We start from the raw sequence: 25,227 nt of genomic DNA, 5'->3' as shown, positions 1-25,227 counted from the left end.
TGACCCTGTCGCCGGTTCACCACTGTTCCTTCCTTAGACATACTGACCACTGCAGACTGGGAACACCCTACAAGAGCTGCAGTTTTGGAGATGCTCTGCAGTCTTAAAGCCATCACAGTTTAACCCTTGTCAAACGCCTCCTATATATATATATATATACTGATTAGCATCATCCCTCTGTCTCCACTCCACCAATCAGATGGTGTGTGGTGGGCGTCCTGGGGCAGTATGGCTGCAGACACATCATCCGGGTGGATGCTGCACATTGGTGGTCGCTTTGCAAATTGCACTGCAAATTGCTGTGAGAGCCTAGAAAAGCTCTATAAATGTAACTAATTAAATTATTATTATATCATGCTGTCAATCCCTATTTGTTAGTTCCAATCAAATCCAAATCCAATCCAATCAAATACACTAATTTTGTATTTTATGCAAATACTTATACTAGTCCTCCACCACCCCAGCATCACATCTGCTATCGGGGTGTCTCTCTCTCTCTAGCAGCTGCAGCGTGTTTCCATTCATTTTATGTTCTGAGCATTTAACAGAAGCAGCAGCAGCATAGCATATCTGCCAAGACCAAAACTATGTACATTCCATTTACATTAATAAAATGTTTTACAAACTATCCAGAGTTGTCGTGACTGAACTGTAGTTTTAACAAGCCCTGGAGCTGTCAAAAGTTCACTAAATTACAAAAAAAAAACACATCATTTTGCATCCTACGGCAGACTTTTGCCGACAAATGGGTGGATACAGGTATCACAGAGAAAGACTATGCATTGTTCATTTACATAAATTACCGATTTGTAGCAATTGACCTTATTCACTGACTGAAGCGCCATCTTAGATTTTTAACGGGAATAAAAGCGAGGCTGAGGGATGTACATACATCTCTTCAGTGCGTTGTACTGTTATTTAAAAATGTTGGATTGTTCTGCAGATGAAACACTGCAAACATATATGTAACATAAGTGATCTTATATGATCAGCTTTTTACAGCAGGTGCCATTGAAAACATGATAAGTCTATCCCTCACATTCATACCTGTTACGGGAATAAGGTCTAAAGTCGGTTGAAAATTTAGATTTTTCCCTTGAAACTGTGAAAGGGACATATATTTTTATGCTACCTTTGATGTCACAGCTCAGGATAATTTATAGTAGAGATTCTAGGACTGAGTTTTCTTGAAGTGCAATTAACATTCACAAAACATTTTTCAATGACTGCGGTGACAAACATGGATGTGGAACTGAGTGCCCAGAGAGCTAACAGATGTCAAATCACATACTTTACATTAGTGCTTTTCCGCCCCCAAAGACATCACTGTGTGTATATGCATAATTAATTTGTATATACTCGCTGTGGTATGGGCCATGATCATTTTCTGTGATCATAGCACACCAGTAAACACATAGGCCTAAACATTTCTTCTCATTTTAGCCTAATCAATAAGCAGGCTTTGTCATTTAAAGTAAGTCACTATAGACACCTCAAGGATTCTGTGATTTTCTGACTTGGCTCTCGCAAAGTTGGATGGACAGCAGCAGCTCTATGTGCGGAAAGGCAGAATAACTTCCTCACACCCCAAATGAGGCGACAAGTCCAGAAGCAGAAGGTGATGAAAGAGGCTGATTGATTGCTCTCATACACCTGTCCCAGAACCTATAGTGCCTGCCAGCCCAATCCGGATCTCACATGAAAATGTAACGATTTTATGATGTGCTGATTTTGTATCAATTCATATATGTATGATTTTTAGAAAAAAGGGGTGAAGGTCCATCCCTAACCTTACCAATAAACATAGCTGAGGTGTAAGTAGATTGCACAAAAACATATGAATGAGAGTGCACAAATTTAAACTATTTCCACCAAAATAGTTATGAATTGCCAAGAGATTGCGTTGGCCTGTCCCAGTCCATCATTGTGTGCATTTTAAGCTTTGGTTATGGTAATCATCACTGCTTGATCAAGGTATTTGCTTGTCCCAGGTCCTGAGTAAATCAACGACTGTCAAACCTAAAAATAAACGACAATCCCCTTAAATGCCTGTTGCATCATATGTAGCAATATATTGACTGTGGCCTTTGTGGAGAAGTAGGTTTGGAGGTGCAGAGCAGCATCAGAGGAGAGGTGCTGAGAGGCCGGCCACAGCTAGCACACAGCCCTGTATGTCCCTCACAGAGCCCGTAGTGCAGCTCCGAGCAGGGAACAGGAGGGGGTGTGTGTGGTTTCGGGGGGTGTTGGGGTTTAAAACTCCCAGCCTCTAATCCTGACACACTGTCTCCACCAATTAGAACTCCTTCAAAAGGCGAAAGGGGAGGAAAAAACAAAACCAGAAAGCCAGCGAGGGCATATTTAGTAACATTTTGGCAAGCTATAATTACATGTATGGCTAACAGAGAGATTTAACTGCTTTTTACCCATTGATTGACAAGGCAGAGAACTACACGGTTTCAATACAAGTCTGCGACAGCCAGACACGCAGAGGGAAGACTGGGACAAGTCAGTTCATTGCATTTAAATGAATCAATAGAGCTGTGCTTATAAACACTCCGAGAGAGAGGGACCTAACAAAGTATCGCTTTAAAAAATAGTCAACCTTTTTGCTATAAGTAGAGGTAAATGTTTATGGCAGAATTAACAGTCTTTTGATCATGTAATCTAAATGAAAACACCTAACACTAGCTGTTGACAGTAAGGCTGTTGGGTCAGCAGTGTCTAGAGGGTTATAATTACCTTTTGAGTCAATATTGACTTTTGGAAAAGTGTCACTAGGAGATCACAGAAAACAAATTTCAGTGAGAATCTATTTCTAACTTATAAACATACAGAGATACATATTTGTGTGATGTGTGTTCAGAGTTTTCAGGTATTACAAACCTTACAGAGATAAGCAAAGAGGACATTTTTAATCTGTGGAGGTCCTTTGTAAGGCATGTTCGAGATGATCAGGCAATGACCTTTCCACGTAACAACTTGAGTGATTATAAATCACTTTGTGCTCATATTTCTTTACTATGTAGTCTGTTTTCTCAGGATAGGCTGAAAAGTGGTTAGCGAGGAAGGTAGGACGATCAGTTTCTCCAGGGGACAGGTTAACCACGTTAAACAACCTAGAAAAACAGGACCCCTTTTCCATCATTTCACATGAGGGAAAGTTATTCTCCAGAAATATCTTTCTCTTGACTTTGATGATGAATGTCCTTTTTTATTCATCATATACATGTAAAAACATTGACAGTGAGCTGTCCTAAATGTCTGTTTGTGTTCAGGTCTGTAGAATGAGACCAAGTTTATCATTATTACACCAAACGTGATTCAGGATTCCCTGGGAGAGGCAGGGAAAATAAACTATGCTGAAGACACCATATTACAGGAAAGTAAAAAAAAAAGAAAAAAGAAAAACTGATTTCATGGAAAGAACGACCATTGCTTCTAAACTGGTAGAAATAGCATTTAGAGTGATTTGTACGCTGTGAGGAAACCATATGGAGACACATGTAACCAAATATCGAAGACTGGGGCAAAATAAGTAAAGGTTTAAAGGATTGTTCACCCAACATTGAAAATTCTCATGAAAATAACTTACTTATTTCATTCCAAACCAAACCATTATGACATTCTTTATTCTGTAGAACATAAAGGAACATATTTTGAGAAATGTCATATTTTGAGTTTTTTTGTCCATACAATGGACATCAATGGTAACAAAACGTTTAGTTACCAACATTGTTCAAAATATCTCACAAAAAAAAGTTCAAGGTTCTATATAGAGTTCTTGACTCATCCAAAATATATTCTATATAAAGAGAAATAAAATCAATCGAAAAAGGAGAAATAAAAAAATGAAATCCCATGATGGGAACCCCCTAAAAGGTTGAGCGCCTGACTGAATCCTTAAAGTTTTTGTATATAAACTATATACATTTCTTATAAGTGTGTATTTTATGTTCCGCATAAAAAAGAAAGTCATTGTAATGATGACAATTTTCATTTTGCTGAACTATATCTATATAGAAGTGGTCTGAAGCTGAATATTGTGAATATTGGTTCAATATACTCTACAGCTTAGTACAATGAACAAACATTGTACAATTCCGACATTCATGTTTCTTTTATGAAGTCAGAACTTTTTTAATACAGTTGTGTATTAGTTGTCAGTTGTGTTCAGTTTATTGCCACCTTATTTTTCAAAGCTTTCAAATCTCATGGAGCTGATGTCAGATCATAAATGTTATCTTTGTGGGAAATAGTTCACACACACTTTGTTCAACTGCGTATGTCACATCACATGCTGTGTTGTAGAAAACTGTCGGACTGCACAAGCAAACACTCTCGCCACATTGTCCTGTCAGAAGTGAAGAATTTCCAAATCCTGATAAGGGTCAATAAGGAAGTTTGTGAATATCAAAGGCTGCCTGTGCCCATACAGGGGTAAGCTGTTTACTTCCCTGGCAAATGCCTGACACCAGCCAGCCGTCAGACGACAACGTCAAAACAACAGCACACGCCTCATGCGTACATCCCGTAAACGAGCACCAACACCCATAGAACAGAGAATTCCTCAGCTCCCCAACCCCTCATTTCCTCTGTGAGCTGATGACCTGTAATCACACTTGGAGAAACCGCCATACTTCATTACTGCAGTGATTACACCAATTAGCAGCATGTAGGGAGTGGCCCACAATGCCCAGCGTCACCGCCAGACTGCTCGCTTTACCCACATGCCAATATTAGTGGGAAGTTTCTACTTTGCAGTTGATCAGAACCTAGTTGTACAGTGTTTTGTAATGGTTTATGGCCACAAACAGGGTGGAATAATGAATAAAGTATGTGTGGTGTGCCATGACACTGTCTGACAGTGGCGCAAATGGTAACACTTTAGAATAATGGTCTGTCATTAGGTAACTATGCTTCCATACAAATACTATTATTATTTATACAGGGAAAAATGATGTTCCAGATTGCTAGTAGTGCTTGAAGCATGACTATACAATTGAGTAATTAGTGATGCATTTTATGACTATGTTCAGAAACAATTGCTCATGTCTCACACACATTAATGTTGCGATTAGTAATTAAAGGTGATTAATTTAATTAAAATAATTAAAACCTTTAATTACTAATGTTTGGAAAACAACTTTTTTCCAAATTTGTTTACACTTTCTTTAAATATCAATACATATTAACATTTAAGTACTCTGAAAAAGAAAGTATAAAAATTGAGTGTCTGTAGACCTCACGAATGTTTAAAAGACAGCTCCTTATTTCCATTCCCTCCACCTTCTCCCTTCTGGGATCTTTCCAAAGCCACGCCCCCCAAAACACATGAACTTGCTATGCCGACCGCTCAGCTGGAAGACGCATTATTGGAAGACAAGCGGTGTGTATGTAGTGACATCACGTCAAAATAATATGTTATAAAAAATCTAACTTCATCAGTATGAATATAAACAAATAAGTCTTTTAATACTTGCAATCAAGCTAGAATACCGATACTGGTAAAGTTTAAAATATATTTTTGTTTGATTTGGTAACAAGCTAGTTATATTTATGAGGCAAAGCTAAAAACGGGTAGCATTGTTAAAACATCAGTGAACATAGGTAGAGAATACAAAAACAAACCAAAGGCGGAAATAAATGTGCAGGTAAAGTTCCCAGTGAACATGGTAAGAGTTCAGACAGAGGGTAATGTTGGTAGCTAAAGCTAACTTAGTTCTAAAAAAAGTTCCTGGATGCGGTGCACTAGCTTTTACACATGCATTTTGTTATCTTAAGTTAAATTTTGCGAAATTCAACACGACAGCAATTAACTTGAGCTAAGCATATTGAGTATTTATCATTGCTACTAATGGTTCGCTAAGTGTATGACATTGTAACTTTATACTAAGTAATGTTATGTTAGCTATATTAGGCAGCTATGTGTGCTAGTGATACATGGTTCATGAAAACATAAACAAAAAAAATGTATAATCAAAATGAAAGATTACCTGTCCAGCAGAAATACAGCCATCAAGGAGTCGCTTTTCAGCCCCTTGAGGTCCCTCAGCTCTCGCCATCATTGGAAAGCTTATCATTCTTTGTTTATCCAAAGACTTTTTGCGCATTGCCTTTTCTTTTACTATCTTCCTTTTTTTTTGCATTGTTTGCCTTCGCTGACTGCAAAACCTGGCACTGGGAATTTTGAATACTCTTTCTCTGCCAATAATTTACATAACGGGTGCACGCAGATCCTGTAGCGAAAGCGGTGGCAGCCATGGTAGCGATAGAGAGAGTGACAGTAGCCCATGCCAATCACTTTTTTCTTCCCGGACGAAAATAATGAGCGGTGTTTATTGCAGATTAAAAAGTCTAGAGTCACTCGATTTTTATACTTTCTTTTTAAGAGTACTTACATTTTAATTATGTATTGACACATAAAGAAAGTTTAAAGAAATTTTGAGTTTTCTAGTGTGTTTCCTTGATTATTGATTCTGTTTAGCAGTCGTTCTTTTAATTAACTAATTTAGACTGTGTCTCTCTGTTTTGTTCAGTTCTTTGTTTGGTTGCGTCTTAGTGTTGTAGCTGTGTTTCTGTTGTAAATCTGTTTCTATATTGTGTGAATTATTATATTGCACCGTTTATTCTCCCGCCTTCACCATGGACTTGCCTGCAGTTTAGTTACTCTACATGGAGCAGAAAGAGAGTCCACTGGAGGACCATGCCTGATTCACAACGCAAACAGCTTTCTCTGCATTTTCTACTACTCTAGCCTAAGTGAGCCATAAAAATCTCCCATTAGACGGTTCCCGGGATAATTTTGACATGTTTGTGGAGTGGGTGCTGGTATGCAACCCATCAACACTTACCATCTGCCAAGCTAAGGAGGACATCACCAGCCCCTTTCCACACCCAGAGTCCAGCCTGCCGCTGGACTCTGCAGCATGGAGCGTTTGCATGAGCCAGCCGCAGACAGTGAGCCTGCTACGATGCATGAGCCCATGCTGGAGAATAGGATGGGGCAAGCTTTCACCTCAGAGCCTAAGCCTTGCAAGATGTCTGGCCAGGTGTGTGAGCTGGCAACATTGTCCGTCATCGTGGGAGTCCTCGTGGAGTTTGAGGAGAAAGGAGCCCCACCCACACGCCTGCCACTTAGGGTGAGTTACTGCTGAACTCTAAACGATTTTATAATTTGTTTGAAGAGGATGTTACCCTGTCTCTCTTGTCCCCGCTGGTCCCGCCCAGCTCCAAGTCTCTTGTGTCTCCAATGATTCCTCCTAGCCTCCCTCTCCCACTTCCTCCTCACAGTTCAGCCAGTTCCTCTGCCCAGTCTCCGCTGTCTCCTGTCAGTCCCTTGGCTCCTCCTCTCCACCTCAGGACTTCCCGCATCCTAGACGATGAAGTCCCCTGGCTTGCCTCTTGCTGCTGATCCCATCACTTCATCTCGGCTTGTAGTCCAGACTACTTCATCTTAGCTTCTCCCTTCCTAGGCTCCACCTGGGACCATCGGCCTTACGGATTCATCGGGTCTCCTTCGATCCTCCGGCTCCATCTAGGTCAGAAGTGGCCTCACCTGTGCCATGGATTTATGAGCCATCCGCTGTGCTTTGTCTGGCTCCGCCCGCCCTCCGGATACACTTCCACCTCTTCTCCTCGGACGGTCGTCGCTGTGGCTCTGTTTTGGTTTGTTTTTGTGTTTTATCTTTTTGCCTGTGTGGCCTAATTTTATAAAGTGTTCTCTTGATTACTGATTTCATTTTAGCCGGTGTATATATACACCCTGTTTTGTTCAGTTTTTTTGTCTTGTCATGTCTTAAGGACATTACATACTCCGCAAGAACAGAGAAAAAACTTCTCGCGCCCACAAAATGATTTCAAATGTTCTTGCAGAGTATGTATCAATCTTTAGTGTTGTGAATGTGTTTCCCTGTTATTCCGTTTGTGGATTATTATATTAAAGTCTTTGTGCGCTTATTTTATAGTACAACCTGTGACAAATAAAGGAACTGAATGTAAGAAATGTATTTCAATTAATCATAAAATGGCCCTGATATGTCACTAGACATTAAGAAACCATCTTAATTTCAAATACTTTTATCACTGACAACAGTAGTCCGGCCAGGATATTGTCGTTTAAAATTTGTTGTTGCAGCCCTCAACTGATGTTGATGTTGACATGTTGTGTTTTGGCCTAAAGCTTCACCCGACCCCATCTACTAATCACAAAGTCAGTAGTTTAAATGCAAAAGTAGTCCAAGGCACTCGATGGGTATATTGAGATAGTTAAAAAGCCTTTATTTTTTCATGGCTTAAACATTTAAAAAATTGGTGACAGAGACACCTACGCGTTGCGGCTTTACATGCCTTCGTCAGGGTGTGTGACCATGCACACACCCTGACGAAGGCATGTAAAGCCGCAACGCGTAGGTGTCTCTGTCACCAATTTTTTAAATGTTTAAGCCATGAAAAAATAAAGGCTTTTTAACTATCTCAATATACCCATCGAGTGCCTTGGACTACTTTTGCATTTAAACTTAATTATCCTACACAACCAAAGAGCACCGAGATCTTACACCCTGTGCAGCACTTCCTGCATTCCTTTGCATTCACAAAGTCAGTAGTGTTTGGCCATCCGGGTTGCCAGCTCTGCTCTAGTTACCACAGCTGCAGCTACAAACGATCCTGCTGGATCCTGCAGCCTATCTGGCAACCTCGAGTCAGGGAAGAGGGGGAGAGGGGATACACCTGTGGCCTGTTGCACAAAGCTGGTTTCAGTTGTTACCCAGGTAAGTTCGAGATTAGTTTGAGCAAACTCTGGTTTTTTGGGCTCAAGAAGGTGGATTGTTTTTTTTTTAATCAGTGTTAATAACCATGGTAATTTACACTACACGGCTAACCTGCTCTGGAGCCGGTTTTATTCTGGGTTAGTGATCAAACCCAAACTGGACCAATCAGCTGCAAGTAAAGATGCAATAAAGCCACACCCCCTGTATCTCTTGTTCCAAATGAAAGCAGTTTATAATGAATAAACTTTAGAAAAAAACTTTTCGTGTTAATTATTTATTATATTTTTATTATATGAATTATAATCACTTTGAATTCATATATGTTCATATAAATATTATATTAATTGACAAGTAGACAAATAGTAATATAAATACATGCATTCATAATTCTTTTAAACAATGTGTATTCATTTGAGCTCTTTGTGAACCTATAATTATAGGCGTGTTTCTTTGATTCACATCATGCATTGATATAGTCAGATATTCTTTCAGCTGCCTTCTCAAACTAAAGTGTTTATTCTTGCCTTGTAAACACATTTAAATTCATAAAAATTTTCAAAACGATCTCTCAATCTTCAGAAGAGAAGTGAATCAAACGGATGCTGTGATTGGCTGTTTGCCGCACGTGTCACACTTTCAGGCGCACGCTTGAGAGTTGACTGAATTAAACCTGAGTTGACAGATAAAGTTTATATCGAGCTTTCAGAAACGGTTGAACTTGATCTAAACCAGGTTGGATTTATCTGGATTTGTAATCTCTAAGCCTACTCTGAAACTCAGCGTTTGTTCAGCTAGCTTCATGCAACAGGCCAGCGGTACCAGCAGTACCAGTTTTAGCCACAATCTTATATACACTTCCTTTGGTAACTTTTTATAATTTGTTATAGTTCTTATTTCTTAATGAGGATAATCACATTCTGTAATTACTGATCACCTAATAAGGACCAATCTCAGTCCTAAATGTGCAATTATCAAAGTCCCTTTAAGGCAAGTCGTCTCACCAGCCAAAGCACATGCAGTCATAAGTGTGCGTCTCCAAAGACTTTAGTTAAACAAACACGGTGTATTCATATTACTATGGATGGCAGAAAGTGCAAGTCCCACCTTCTGAATAAAAGAGCCGATCGCCAATTGGTAAAGTCACTGCAGCTGCCTTTAGAAGCTGTAATGATGTAAGTGTAACTAATTTAATTTCTTGGAATGTTTTATTGCATATGTTAACTAGGAAGATGATCAGGTAAATCTTGGTATCATAATATTTTTGTTTTTTTGTTTCATAGGCCTTCCTCCATCTGTTGTCCATTATTCGTTGTGACAGATGTGCATTTAAGGATGTGACTAAATGTGCAATCAAGAATCTGGTGTGAATCACTGTTTATGGACACATTTTCTAGCCACTCATCTTTGATGTGCACTTGTCTGTCACAAAAACATCAAATGAATCATGAAGTAATCTAAAGATCTAAAGGCCCAGTGATCTGTATTCACCAAAGCCAGAAAGGCTGTTTTTGTCTTTCAACTCAACACATGACATGAATCTGAAAATTTGAGCACAAGATTAGCAGGTTTTTTATGCTGTACCCCTCTCCCTTTCAACATCTTCCTCTAAGCAGATGTTAGGCTCAGGAGTGGCATCCCAATAAGCCACAAGTGAGCGTATTTTCTTTCCACAGGCTTGAGAGAGAAGCCACAAAACAGTCTGCTGCAACTCAACATAAAACAAAGCACATGAAAAAGTGGGCAGAAATGAAGTGATTTCTCAAAAATTTAGGCAGAGTGGAAACTAAAGATTTTCTAATGCAACCTTTATTGAGGTTCCTGGTTTCAGCGCAGCAACCTTTTTTATGTGTTAGAGGAACTCCCTGTAATTTTTCTTCACCGCTAGCACTGGACAGGCTTATAATAAAAAGATGTCTATTCTGGGATTCTCTGTAATAATGGCCTCTTCTTGTCTTCGTGCACTTCTGTCTTGTCTGAAGAAAGACAGACAGCAGGTAATAAATGCCTGGCCAGATGGATGGATGAATGGATTGATAGCTGAATAAAGCCATCAGTGGATAATCAACAGTTGACAATAGGAAAAGATGGAAAATGTGTCATTTAACTTATGTTTTAATCCAAAGCATCTTTTTAATTAAAAAATTATAGAATTTACTCACCATCATGTACATTCTTTGAAAGTTGATGGGGACTAAAATCCGTTTGGACAAAAACGGTCCATTAGAGCTTCATAAAATACCTTACAACTTGTGCATCACAATCCATGTATTCTGAAGACATATAATAGATTTGTGTGAGGAACAGACCAATGTAAACCATTATTCACCAAACATCTTGCCATCAGTCTTAAAAATAAAGGTTCCAAAAGGGGGTTTTAACAGCGATGCGATAAGAACCATTTACGATTCCCTAAAGAAGAACCTTTTAGCAATCAGTTCATAAAATAACAATTTTTTCTTAGTGTAAGGGACATTTTAATAACATAAAGAATGTTTTTATAAAGAACATTTAGTGCAATGGAAAGGTTAAAGGTTCTTCATGGAATCATAGATGTCAATAACGAAACTTTATTTTTAAGAGTGTTGACAGCCGTGGTCATATTTACTTTAATCATATGGAAAAGAGTAACTTGGACATCATGCTATAAATACCAATAGTGTCATACAGTTTTCAAAAGACATGATGAAATTGTCATTTTTGGGCAAACTATTCCTTTACATGACATTTATCATTCATTTGGCTTAAAATGCTGATTACAAGCCTGTGAACACATATACACACATGTAAACAGATGTTTCTCCTATAATCAAAAAGATGTGTCATGTCTAATTAAGCCTTAATGAAAGTGTCGGACAGTCTAAAGCACCATACTCTTCCCTTTCGCAATCTGGTGGCGAAGGCCATTTAAGCAGGACTCATGTGCGGTTACCCTGTCTAATGGGGTGGATGAATTTCTCCAAAACGGAGGGAAAAAAGTGAAAAACACACTCTTGTTGCATGACAGAATCCCTCCCAACCAAGACTTGTCCTTTAATACCAAGGCCTTTTCATGTGGCTTCTCCACGATTGCACATGGGGAAATGCAAACCACACTGTTACAGTGCTTATTATACATTGAGAGTATGCGTATGTGTGTTACTATGTGCGCAAGGAAAGATTGCTGCAGTTGTACAGCATGCCTTAAATTGAAATGACACGTCTTAATTTGTCAACAAGCTACCCTTGGAAAGAGCAAGAAGTGAATGAAATAAAGGAAGCACTCACAGCAGGGCTAGATGCAGGGCACTACCACTAGACAAAAACTGATGCACTGGAGGACGTCAGCTATCAAACCTAAGACTGGAGAGACATTTTCAGATTAGGCAAAACACTTTCTCATACCCAAAAAAGTATGTTTTTTGAGCCAATCACTCAAGCCATAAATGCTTAGTGATTTACTCTGGGGCCGCAGGAAAATTGCGTCATGCCAATACCAATTGGCTAATTACATATCCTGAGCTCTAATGTCAAAGGCAGCAGACATGCACAAATATAAGTACCTTTCTTTATTTTTTAGAAAAATCAGGCATTGGTAAAACATCTAAAAAAGTTGTTCTACCAGAGACACAGAGGGGAGGTGAACGTTTACAAAGTTTTTATTCCATGCAGTACCAACAGCAAGTTACGATGATTCATGTCTAGCTGTATAGAAAAGTTCTTTGGCGTGGGGCAAAATCCTGTGGGATGCAGATTCGGCTGATCCTGCCTGAAGATAAAGATTGGGGCGGAACCTACCCCCGACGAATAGACAGGGATGAACCTGATGGTGGTGGGGAGGATGGAGGGTAACGTCAGTATCATTAAATGCGACGGTAAAACAGAAAGTTCAGTACTTATATACTCCAAGCAGTGATTGGCCAGACCTAATAGTCACGAATGAATGATGTGGCATTACAGTCTCCCTGGAAGAACTTAATAATTTCTCAACAATTTTTGAATGAGTCCCATGGTCTTGGAAAACCTGTATATTATATCAATATAAATTATTTCTCCTTTAATGCATGGTGTCCACATTTGAGGACAGTGTCACATGCCTGTCCTGTCTTGTGTGCACATGTGGGTTTTGTGTTGTCGAGCATTTGCTCCTGTCATTGTCAGTTCCCTCCCCCTTGTTATCTGATTAGTGTTTATTGGCCCCACCTGTGTTCCCTGATTCCCTTTTGATTTCTTCCCTTTATAAGCTCCTTGTGTTTGTCAGTCTTGGTCGGATCGTTGTTATGTTATGTACTGTCTACGTATCCCGGTCCCCTGTGACTTCTACGTGGTATGTGTTTAGTTTCCATTTATGTATTTTCTAGTTTATGTTTTCCCCCTCGTGGGTTGTTGTTTTGAGTTTATGTTTTGTTTTTGTAAATAAATTATCATTTTTCTGCACTTGAGTCCTCGCACCACTTTTCCTTTATGTGTAACGTGACAGAACGATCCGACCAATGTCGAGGACTCAGCGGAAAAGGGTTTCGCCCCATCTACCTGCTCCTACGTTCTCGTGCCCCCACTATGAGCGCATCCTGAGGTTCCAGACCTTAGCATCCCTCCGCCAACATGGGACCGATCTGAGGAGGTTTGCGGTCAAGTTTCTTGAAGCGGCGGAGGGATTGAAGCTTAATGAGGGCCCTCTTAAGGACCTTTTCTTTTATGCGCTCGATGGGCCCATGGACTGGGTTTTTAGGAGCATGTATGATGGGGGAACTTTTGAGGCGATGGTGGAGGGTCTTGCTCGCCAGCAGGAACGAGTGGCCAAGGAGAGAGACAGTTCCGGTGGTCCCAGTGCCGGTGGGTCGTGTTCCGGTGGATCGTGTTCCGGTGGTCCCTGTGCCGGTGGATCGTGTTCCGGTGGTCCCTGTGCCGGCGGATCGTGTTCCGGTGGTCCCAATGCCGGCAGATCGTATTCCGGTGGTCCCAGTGCCGGCAGATCGTGTTCCGGTGGTCCCAGAGCCGGCGGATCGTGTTCCGGTGGTCCCAGAGCCGGCGGATCGTGTTCCGGTGGTCCCAGAGCCGGCGGATCGTGTTCCGGTGGTCCCTGTGCCGGCGGATCGTGTTCCGGTGGTCCCTGTGCCGGCGGATCGTGTTCCGGTGGTCCCTGTGCCGGCGGATCGTGTTCCGGTGGTCCCTGTGCCGGCGGATCGTGTTCCGGTGGTCCCTGTGCCGGTGGACGCCGCTGGGCAGGAGATGCCTCGCAGGCGTCCTGCTCTCACCGCGCCTCCCAGGCGTCCAGCTCTCACCGCGCCTCCCAGGCGTCCAGCTCTCACCGCGCCTCCCAGGCGTCCAGCTCTCACCGCGCCTCCCAGGCGTCCAGCTCTGCTCGCTCCTCCCTGGCGCCCTGCTCTTCCCGCGCCACCCCAGCACCCTGCTCTGACCGCGCCGCCCTGGGCGCCTGAACTTTGTGGGCCACCATGGCCTCCGGAAAATTGTTTTCCCCATTCCTCCCTTGTTGACCCCTCCCTTATTTGTTCCTTCCTTCTCTGTTTCCCCTGTCCCTCCCGTCCCACCCTGGTCCCTCCCTGGTCCGTCCCTCCCTGGTCCGTCCCTCCCTGGTCCGTCCCTCCCTGGTCCGTCCCTCCCTGGTCCGTCCCTCCCTGGTCCGTCCCTCCCTGGTCCGTCCCTCCCTGGTCTGTCCCTCCCGTCCCACCCTGGTCTGTCCCTCCCGTCCCACCCTGGTCTGTCCCTCCCGTCCCTCCCTGGTCTGTCCTGCCCGTCCAGGCGTCCAGCTCTCACCGCGCCTCCCAGGCGTCCAGCTCTGCTCGCTCCTCCCTGGCGCCCTGCTCTTCCCGCGCCACCCCAGCACCCTGCTCTGACCGCGCCGCCCTGGGCGCCTGAACTTTGTGGGCCACCATGGCCTCCGGAAAATTTTGTTTTCCCCATTCCTCCCTTGTTGACCCCTCCCTTATTTGTTCCTTCCTTCTCTGTTTCCCCTGTCCCTCCCGTCCCACCCTGGTCCATCCCTCCCGTCCCTCCCTGGTCCGTCCCTCCCTGGTCCGTCCCTCCCTGGTCCGTCCCTCCCTGGTCCGTCCCTCCCTGGTCCGTCCCTCCCGTCCCTCCCTGGTCCGTCCCTCCCTGGTCTGTCCCTCCCGTCCCACCCTGGTCTGTCCCTCCCGTCCCACCCTGGTCTGTCCCTCCCGTCCCTCCCTGGTCTGTCCTGCCCGTCCCTAGTGGAGCGTCTGGTAGCCGCTCCTTAAGGAGGGGGTAATGTCACATGCCTGTCCTGTCTTGTGTGCACATGTGGGTTTTGTGTTGTCGAGCATTTGCTCCTGTCATTGTCAGTTCCCTCCCCCTTGTTATCTGATTAGTGTTTATTGGCCCCACCTGTGTTCCCTGATTCCCTTTTGATTTCTTCCCTTTATAAGCTCCTTGTGTTTGTCAGTCTTGGTCGGATCGTTGTTATGTTATGTACTGTCTACGTATCCCGTTCCCCTGTGACTTCTACGTGGTATGTGTTTAGTTTCCATTTATGTATTTTCTAGTTTATGTTTTCCCCCTCGTGGGTTGTTGTTTTGAGTTTATGTTTTGTTTTTGTAAATAAATTATCATTTTTCTGCACTTGAGTCCTCGCACCACTTTTCCTTTATGTGTAACGTGACAGACAGTTAATTTAACTCAATTTTAAGGTCATTTCTCATTTATTTTCTCCAAATCACTTGAGGGCAGTGTCAGTGGACTGACAGCAGTATTGTAACAGTGGCTACTGTCTTGTATTCCAAATATTCTTTGCTTGATGACATCATTAATCCAAGATGGCTGACAGCGATAGCCATGTGCCAAATGCCCCAGGCATATCTGTGAAGGAGGTCAAGTGAGCTAAAAAAAAAAAAAAGTATGTACAGTAAAGTATGATGAATATGTTAGTACTTTATAAACAAATTTATAAAAATTTTTTATAAAAAAGTAAAACATAGTTTTTATGCAAAAAAAAAAAAAAAAAAAATTCCACGTATGTGGATATCATAAAACAGTGGAGTCAGATTGCATAAAGTCTGATTTCTTTAACCTACTAGTATATGTTCTATTTTTGCAAATATGTTATGATTTGTCTTGTATTGTAATAAAAGAGATATTAAACAAATATATCAACACAAATAACCATTCAAAATGGCATATTACAGCATTAAATGCAACCTTACACATACATATTGAGACAAATTTGCATTTTGCACAGGTACAGGGACAGCACATGTCAAGCTCTCAGTCCAGAATAATAGGGAATATCCCAGAGGACAGTGAAAGGGACAGTGACAGCAGTGATGAGGATTATGTGCCAGCAAAGCCCAGCTCGAGGTTTCCGCATATATGTAACTACCGTTGTAATTTCTACAATGTGTTTTATTGTTATTATATATTATTGTTTTTAATAACTGGGCTGATATATATAGCATAACATTCCATAATAAAAAACACAATGTTCCATATTGTCATCTGTGGCTTTATGTCTCATTTTACACCTTAGTTGCATGGTTTCCACATACATGGACAGTTACAAACCTTTTAAATACATTTTGTAAAAATGAAAATCGATTTCAATTTTAGCATCATATTAAAGTAATAAAAATAATCTTTAAAAAAATCTAGATAAAGTTTTTCATAATTCATGCATGAAATAGAACAGTCATGGAAATTAATACAATTTTAAAACATAACAATTACAATTTGACATCAAAAATATCATTTTTTCTAGAAGTTGATAATATAATATAATATAATATAATATAAAAGTAATTACTATAATACAATTTTCTATTATAATAGAATAGAATTTTCATATTTGGGTGAACTACACTTTATAAAACAGTTAAGTCTTGGATCAAACAAACTCTTAATTGCAAAACATATCATTCACATTACTGATACATATTGTCACATTTTTATATCGTAATCTAACTACAGTATATAACACTTCTGTTAAAATGCAAAAGCATTTTTAGGACTCGTCAATTTGAAGATTTGAGATAATGCCCCAACTTAAACTTGTAATACAAAGCAACTGTCTGGAAGTACTGTCAAACAGGGATATCTAGTTCAGATTTTAGTTATACCTAGTTAAACTGGTTTGCAAACACTTAAGGCACAGATTTAAATTGCTTTGGTGCAGCCCACAAATGTTAAATAATGTTGAATGGAGTACAAGCCTTTGTGAATCACGCAGGGAAATGTTCATATGATGCATTACATTAAAAAAATCACTAGCATGTAAAGATCAGTTCAGTTCACACTCTTTATTTGTCCCTTTTGGAAACATTTGTTCAGTCATGTAAGCAAATGCAGCAACACTGTTTTCTGTTTCAACAGATACTTGTCAGCAAGCATCACCGCCATCTCCACTTCTCTTCTCTCCTCTCCTCACCTCTTCTGTGGCAGTAAATTGAAGATGGCAGCTATGTGGGCACACTAATAGGCTCCAGAGTTGAGTGCTGGGTAAGGTGCCGCCCCCTGGCCGAACTGTTCCCATTGCCTTCTCTCCCAAAATCCGGTCTACTTGCTGCCATGCATGAATTGCGAGCCACAGAAAAGTTAAAAAAGAGGAGTCTAAATTAAGTGCCCTTTCATTCCAACATTTTCATGGTTTGGCTAAAAACAGGGTGCAAGATGATTCACATTTTATAAGCCCTCTCTTGCGGCCGCCTGCGTCACCCTGGCGCTCGGACTCTACCACTCATTCACACATCTCTCTCCTTTTCTTTCTCTGTCCAGTTCTTATACATGATCTTCTTTAGGGCTTATATACTCTTTTATCAGGTGAAATGGCATGGTTAGCAAAATGCAGGAACAACATGATGCATTTTTGAATTTGTAAGGTATTAATTGACAAAAATCTCAATTCATATTTTTACTTTCTGAATGTGCATATTAGACTTTTCATTGTTTGACGGTGCCTTGATGAATAAAGCCTCAATGAGTTAACATCTCTCTGGTTTCACTGGTGTTGGTTTATCTATCCCTGGAGAACATTCTCAATGAACAAGACAGTTCCTAACACCCCGTAGCAGATGCAGTCTAACGTTTATGCTTTTAGCAGAACACAAACTTAGTGGTTTGAATAAAAAGAAGTAGGAAGGGGATAGACATTTCTCTAAACAAGTCTGACAGCTACTACCATTCTGACCACTGTCCATTATCATTTCCGCATCATGGCTGCTGCTGGCCTGGCAACTGCTGCCAGAAAAAGCATTAAGACAGGGGAACTTTTATGGGTGAAGTACACAGATGTGCTATGCTGGACAACGAGCTGCACCTCAGACTCAAAACCTGTGTGTTGTGTAATGCTGCCCTCTGTTATTCATGAATAGTTTTGCAAGGAGCAGTAAAGGCACGATTAAATAAAATTAACCATTATTATTTTTATGGAGCATTTATTATAAATAGTTTATTAGTGAAGATCATTTTCTTTATTTAATTCACGTGTCCTCAGAATCTTTAATCAAAGTAACTGACATGCCATGTTTTCTGCTGCGAGAACTGGATCATCAACCTCACATAAAATCCCAGCAATCGCAAACCACAAGCATCCAATCAATTCCCAATGGACAAAGTCAAGTCCCATCCTATTAAAGTCCATACCCTAAGTGTATTAAACTATGCAGACACTTTCTAATAGGGTCCATGTGCCCACGGTACTGAGGAAAGGCTTCAAACACTCATTTCAAACTATGGAACGCAGAGTGGAAATAACTAGAGAACTCAAATGTGAGATTTGTTTGGTGGTGCAAGCATGCTGTAAGAAATATTGATAATACGCTTTTAAATTTAGTTAACAAGGAGGTTAATAGTCTTGTAATCTCAGGGAATCAAGGTTACGTTAGTAACCGAAATGTTCTAACAGTTATTGCGTCATTAACTGAATCTATGGGCAACACAATCCAACAGTGCTTTGTTATTTGCACAGGACCTAAAGACAGAGAAGCCCTGCGAGCTTGGACCAGGGATGGGGATGGGGGGACGACGACGATCTTAAACAGAATTTATGGTGTCCAGCACACCATAGACTAGCCCTCAACCAGACAGAATATGTGCCAGTTGTGGCTCAAATGGGGGGCCTTAAAGGGCCCTGAGTACAGTGGATGTTGGCTAGGTTGGATCCCTATTGGGTGTGGCAGAGTTAACCTCTGAACCCCTTTAAGGTACTTAATGAACACCTCGTTCCTACACACCAACTGGACAGCAATCAGGGCATGATACATCGCAATAGCTGCCACATAGACCTGGACGAGGTTTTAAGGCATAAAGGCGCCTTAAAGATGTTGTTCTTATGTCCAAAATTGTGCTTTTCCCCTGTCGAGGGGCCACACAATGAGGCTCCATAGCTCCGTCTAGGGGTGCCAAATTGATTAGCCTCCTGCCTGGGAGAGGAGATCCCTTCACAGTGAAATAGGCCAAGGCTCTTTCACCAGCAACTGCAATATTTCTGGAACCAGGTCTGGCTCTACATAGTAGGGCCACCAAGAAAACTGACTGTCTGTCCTCCCTGATCTGGTTGATGAACTATGGGAGCAGGCCCACCAGAGGGAAGGCATACAGACAAACAGGCATCCCATTTGCCAAGCACAGGGTGGGACGCAGGCTTTTAGCCAGAACTGAAGCGGCTGCATGTGTAGCAGGCCCAGTGGAATGACTAAAGAAGCTGCTGCTATCAGCCTTGCAACCTCTGAATTGCCTTGAGGGGATAGAAACCCCAGCTTTGAATGATGCAGTGAGTCGCTGAATTTTCAGCCAAGCCTGCATAGGGTTGAGAAATCGAAAATCGATTACAAATCAGGAATGGGAAACTTGTTATCAAATAAAAATGTTGATTCCTCTTATCGATTCCTCGTATATTTTTAATATGACTTTAAACCATTCAAGCGCAAAAAGACTCAAACTGTGTTTTCTGTGCTGCACACACATCCAAAGCGTGCGCACAGAAAGCCCCCTCTCATACTGAACAGATGCGATACTGAATAGTTCCTTGCAGGTCTTTTTAGTCTGGATGCCAGCTGAACTTAGCCCCGCCCACAACATTTGAGGTCAGGAGGGTCATTCTGGACTTGTGGAGTAACTATGCCCAAACAGGAGCTGTTTGGACCAATCAAATTGTCAAGGCGGGCTTTATATAATGGTGGAAAGACATTTTCTTTCCTGTTTTACGAAACAATAACATAAGCATTCACATCACCAAAGAGTGCTTGGGTTGAATTCGTTCTAATCCTAAACAGAGAACTTGTTCGTAAATGCATTGACCTTCACTATTTCTCTCAAAAACGATGATCATGTTGACAAGTACTCTGTGTATCCTTAAAATATTTTTTACAACACCTTATTTTTACTTCTTCCAGTGTGCATGCAGTTGAGTTCTGTTGACAACTATCGTTCTTTTTAAACTAATCTTAAATAAGATTCGGGAGCAACGAGTTGTCTCAGAGAGCGATTCGTTCATTTGATGTTGACCGTGCATGCGCTACAGACCAACGGTTCTGTACAGGATCTTCTGCACTCAGTCTATGGGGCTATGAGTTGGTAAACAAATGAACCAACCTCGAAGACTCGAGAGGTGAACTAATCCGTTCTGTTTTCGGGACTGTATGTATTGCATAAGGGGCTGTCACGGCCGAGATCAGACGCTGATGATGGAACTAATAACTTAAGCCCGAAGACAGGAGAGATGTCACTAATCTTTCCAGGGAACAGATGTGATTAAATGTGAAAAAGAAAGAACGTCTTTGATACAGACTGCATAGCCAGAAGACCCAGGTAAGCAATTAATGAATAATTTCTTTCTTAAAGTTTGGCCTTGGCTGCATTAGCTCATCATTTATTTTTTATTCCAAATGTGATCAACGTTTGCAATGTCAAAGTACTAGATGTGTTGGGAAATGTAATGTGCCATTTGAATAAAATTCTGCTGACATTAACGAGAAGTGTAATTTGATTGAAAAAAAAAAAAAAAAAAATTGTGTATTGTGCTAATTAATTGAGATTTCTTACAGCTCTTACAGGTTTTTGGCCTTGTCTGTTCCGTTGCTTCTATTACTCTCCCCTTTTTTGTAAGTCGCTTTGGATAAAAGCGTCTGCTAAATGATTAAATGTAAATGTAAATGTAAATGTAAATGATTGTTTCGGTTGTTTCGCGTCCATTAGAAAACACGGAGGGGTGGGGTTATGAGGTACACTGGGAGCAACCATCGGGGGGCGATCGAGGCGCGTAGGCTTCAGTTTCTGAGTGGAGTTCTACAGGCTTGATTTTGCTGAACGAGATTCAAAGATCTGAATCGTAAAATGATCCGAACTTCCCACTACTACTGTAGCTGGGTCTCATTTTGTTAAATTTCTAAGGCTGTGTCCTCCGGAGGACACGTCCTGTGAAGGAGGCAGTATACGGAGTGTCGTCAATCAGAATTAAACGAGACGTCCTTCGTAGGACACACAGGCGGGAAGTATCCCGTTGCTATGCCAACACGTTCAGCCTCGTTGCGCTCTCACACCACTTACATGAATGAAACGTATTCATAACTTGAAAATGCCTATGAAATGTTTCTTGTCTTGACAGAAATGTGTTCTAAATGTTTAAAAAGCACTAAACACTTGTAATCCTGTTTACCACAACTATCTGTTTCAGGTAGCCTAATATAGCTTAAATAACAAGCTTAAAACGAATTACATTTAAACACCACATCAACGTTTGCATTTATATCTGGCGGTGGTGCCGTTTTTTCATATAATATAAAAAAAATATGATGGTTGTTAATACCGATCCAAAGAATGGTGGGTTATCTGCAGCAGCAAAGGATACACCTCATGCACACTCCAAATTCCTGTGAAAGAGGGCGCATTTGGAGTGTCCTACTCACTTTTTTGAAATGAGACGGCCTTATGACGTATGCACCCTTCATATGCGACCTCCGGAGGACGCAGCCTTCCGAAATGAGACACAGCTTGGGTGCTTCCCAATTCTTATTTGTGCATCCTCGTTTCCTTTCCTACCTTCCTTTCCTCACGCCTCAGCTCCACCCCTTCAGGATGCGAGGGAAGGATGCGAGCATAGGAGTAATTTGCGGGTGGGACATGTCCCCACCACTTTTTGAAACATCTTGCTTCACGGATGAACCTAACTAATACAAACAAAACATCTCTGGTTAACTATAAGAGTATAATTTTGTTCGTTTTTTAAATAAGAGGCGATCTGGCGCTCGTTGCCGCTGTTATCAGTGGTGCAGATTTCTCTCGTGGCTCATGCAGTCTTCACACAGACGAGCGCCTTTTTTTAATCTAACGCTAACGCTGTTGCAGAGACTTTCTATTTGTTCCGGTCAGATAACGAAACAAAATGCACAAAAACTGTCCCTGCTCTTGATGTACAACCACTGATGGTATTCGGTTTTGATGAGAGAAAAAATAGCTACGAGGGCAGATTAGAAACGAGAACTTCTGACAAGTTTAACAGACTAGACCAGGGATTATAAGCAAAGTGTGCAAATCTATATGCCTTTATTCACGTGAAAAATCTTGGCACAACACTTTATTTTGTTTAGATGCAATAATTAAACGAGATCTATATCAATAAATGAACAATTTAATAGATTTTTACGGACATCTTAATACAATTTTTTCTGCAATTGTTATTGTACATATTTTACATCTGATATAACATTGTATCAGCAATGCTACCCCCCTTAATACGCCAAATAGTGCATATAATATGCACGCGAAAAACTGCGTACAGACCAAAGCTCATTTTGATGTATGAGCACCCCTCATACGTCAAAATGAGCTTTGGCGTAGAACGCAGTTTTTCGCATGCATATGATACGCAATTTATGTCCCACCCACTTTTTAAAACAAAGTTACGCCACTGGACGCGAGGAAAAGACTTGAGGACTGAGGAATTGAATCAAGTGAAATTAGATATCCTCGCCTCGCTCCCTTTTGCTGTCACTTCAAAGCGCCGTCAATTAATGATGAATGATTTAGTCGGGATTCTTAAACATTAGAGATAACTATTTATATTGTAAGCTTCAACCTCCACAAAATACCACATTTGCCCATATTTTCATTAATATTACCAGTTATTATTAACAACGAATTCCAGTTATTAACTGCTTTTTATTCGTTGTATAGTATTAGTTTATATTTGCTTCTCTATTTGCTATTTCATTTTCTTGTGCTTTGATATAATTTTGCTGTCAGGTGTTGTTATTTAAAAAAAAATGTGTGTCTTGTACATGTAAACATATAATTAATAATGAATAAACAATGGCACGATGTAAAGGGGGATGAGAATTAATGCTTGCATCACGTTTAGTCGATAAAACACTTCCGCAAAGGATACACCTGTGTGTCCTCACTCCTCCATCCTCGCCTCCTCGCGGTGCAATTAGAGAATTGAGATCTCCTACAAGATGGCTGAGCTCCATTGGTTTCCGGGTCATAGGATGAAGGACGAAGGAGCGAGGAAACAAGGAGGGATATTGAGAAGCACCCCTTATGTGTCGTTCAACATATGTTACTCCGTTGCTCTGATGGGTTGTAGGTCTATCCAGTTGATTGTAGAGACATTTTCTTTCCTGGTTCGGTTTAAACACCCATAGGCCCTGTCCCACTTCATGTGCACTTTCGGCTTGAGGACTTACAATGGCCATTACGTGCGCGTGTCCGTTAAGTCCACAAGACCGTAGGGTGTCCCATTCGTCATTTAAGCTTAAAGAACGGTGGTCATGAGCTGCTATGCGCCCTCGACTTCAACCGTCGACCGTGAGGGTTTAGGGTGCCATTTGGGACAGGGCCATAATCACAGCCCAATTGAGCAGTATCAGATATTCTGACTAGAATTGAGTATGACGACGATAGGCTAGGGTCTTTTTGCACTTGGACGAACAAATGCACACATAATGTCAAAATATTAAGCTATATCTTAAGTGAACGTAAATAGTTGACAAAGAAAATATTCTTTTCACAATTTCGAACAGTAGACTGGACCACACTCCCGTAGCGGATGTCGATTCAGTCAGGCAGTAGCAATGTTGCGATCGTTATCGATACGGAACTTATATTTAGGCTTGCAAATTTCGGACAACTTACCACAAGCATGTTCAGCAGTATTTCCTGAACCTCATGCACTGCAGAAACAAACATGATAACAAAATGATATCTGTAGCCCGATTTACAAACAAATGATTCAAAAATCATTTCACTTTTAAAAGGTTAGTTCAGCCAAAAGAAAATTCTGTCATTAATTACTCGCGCCTGTGTCGTTCCAACCCATAAGACCTTGGTTCATCTTCGAAACTGTCACAACTACCAGCTGGAGTAGGCCTACCCATAATTTCCACCAGGGGGCACTCCTTCTTTATCCCACTATGGCATGAACTATTTTTCTCATAACCCATGGACTAATCATGTTTTGATCACTTACACTTGTGTCTTATTATCTTGTTTAGTCTTGAATTTTCATTTTTTGGGTGAACTAACCCCTTAAATGAAAACACTCACAATGATAGCACTGACATCTGGATTTTTGTTTATTCACATCATTTTTTTCTTCCCCCCAGAATGTATTTTGTTGAATAATATTCACTTTTTCTGGGTGACTCGAAATTAACTTCTAATAAACGTTTATCATAGCTTCACCCAGACCAGGCCAGTCTGTTTTTAGTTTCCAGGAAAACATGCTATTTTAGACACACGGTTTCCTTCTTATGGCAGCGGGATACAGTGAACTGTTAGCCGACATATGCTACAATATCTCATGACCACGTATTTACTAAGGACTCCATTCCACTGAAAATAAAAAGATCCACCACAAAGACATGGTAATGAATTACATTCCATAGTTACAACTGTACACAGACTGACTGAACACATTCTCCCAACCTCCATTCATGCCAAAGCAGGAGGAAGCTCTGGGCAGTTGGCGAGAGGAAATGGCGTGGCTGGTCTGAGGTTTGGAGGAAGAATGGGAAGTATGCTGTTACTGTGGTGCTGGTCAGACAGCAGGCTTTAGGTTTCCTCACCACAGCTGCCCTGACCACATCTGTCCTTTGCTCTCACTCAATCTTCTCAGCCATTTAAGCTATAAAATGCTTCCTCACTAAATACGGCTCCACCCAACTCTTAAACTGTGTACATTAAAAGAACACCCCCTACTACACCCACATAACAGTGAATAAAACTGGCTTGTTTGGCTGTTAAAATTGTTGGAGCAGCCCAGCCAGCTTTTCATTCACATGTTCTGATGTTGTTTGTGGTCATCGTTGCCCCTTTATGAACAAGCAAGGAGCAATGATGAGAGGGAAAATGTCCATGCAAGCTAGATTCAATAAATAATAATTGAAGACCAAAATAAATAAAATATATGTTTTAAATCATTTGTCATTTCAAAACCTGTCATTTCAAAAAATTATATATATATATATATATATATATATATATATATATATATATATATATATATATATATATA

General features: G+C 41.1%; 1 long non-coding RNA gene across 1 annotated transcript in view; it reads left to right on the top strand.

Annotated features, from left to right (window-relative positions):
- Nucleotides 1-17,375, top strand: part of LOC137075201 (uncharacterized) — a 38,859-nt gene extending 21,484 nt beyond the window's left edge. Inside the window, exon 3 of the long non-coding RNA XR_010905006.1 lies at nt 17,088-17,375. This is a non-coding gene — a long non-coding RNA (uncharacterized lncRNA). The remainder of the gene's footprint in view (nt 1-17,087) is intronic.
- Nucleotides 17,376-25,227: the final 7,852 nt, after the last annotated feature.

Source organism: Pseudorasbora parva, chromosome 5 (assembly GCF_024679245.1).
Source record: "Pseudorasbora parva isolate DD20220531a chromosome 5, ASM2467924v1, whole genome shotgun sequence".
In the NCBI taxonomy this organism is placed as follows: Eukaryota; Metazoa; Chordata; class Actinopteri; order Cypriniformes; family Gobionidae; genus Pseudorasbora; species Pseudorasbora parva.
The sequence above is the reverse complement of the archived record's forward strand: the minus strand, read 5'-3'. Positions and strand labels throughout refer to the sequence as shown.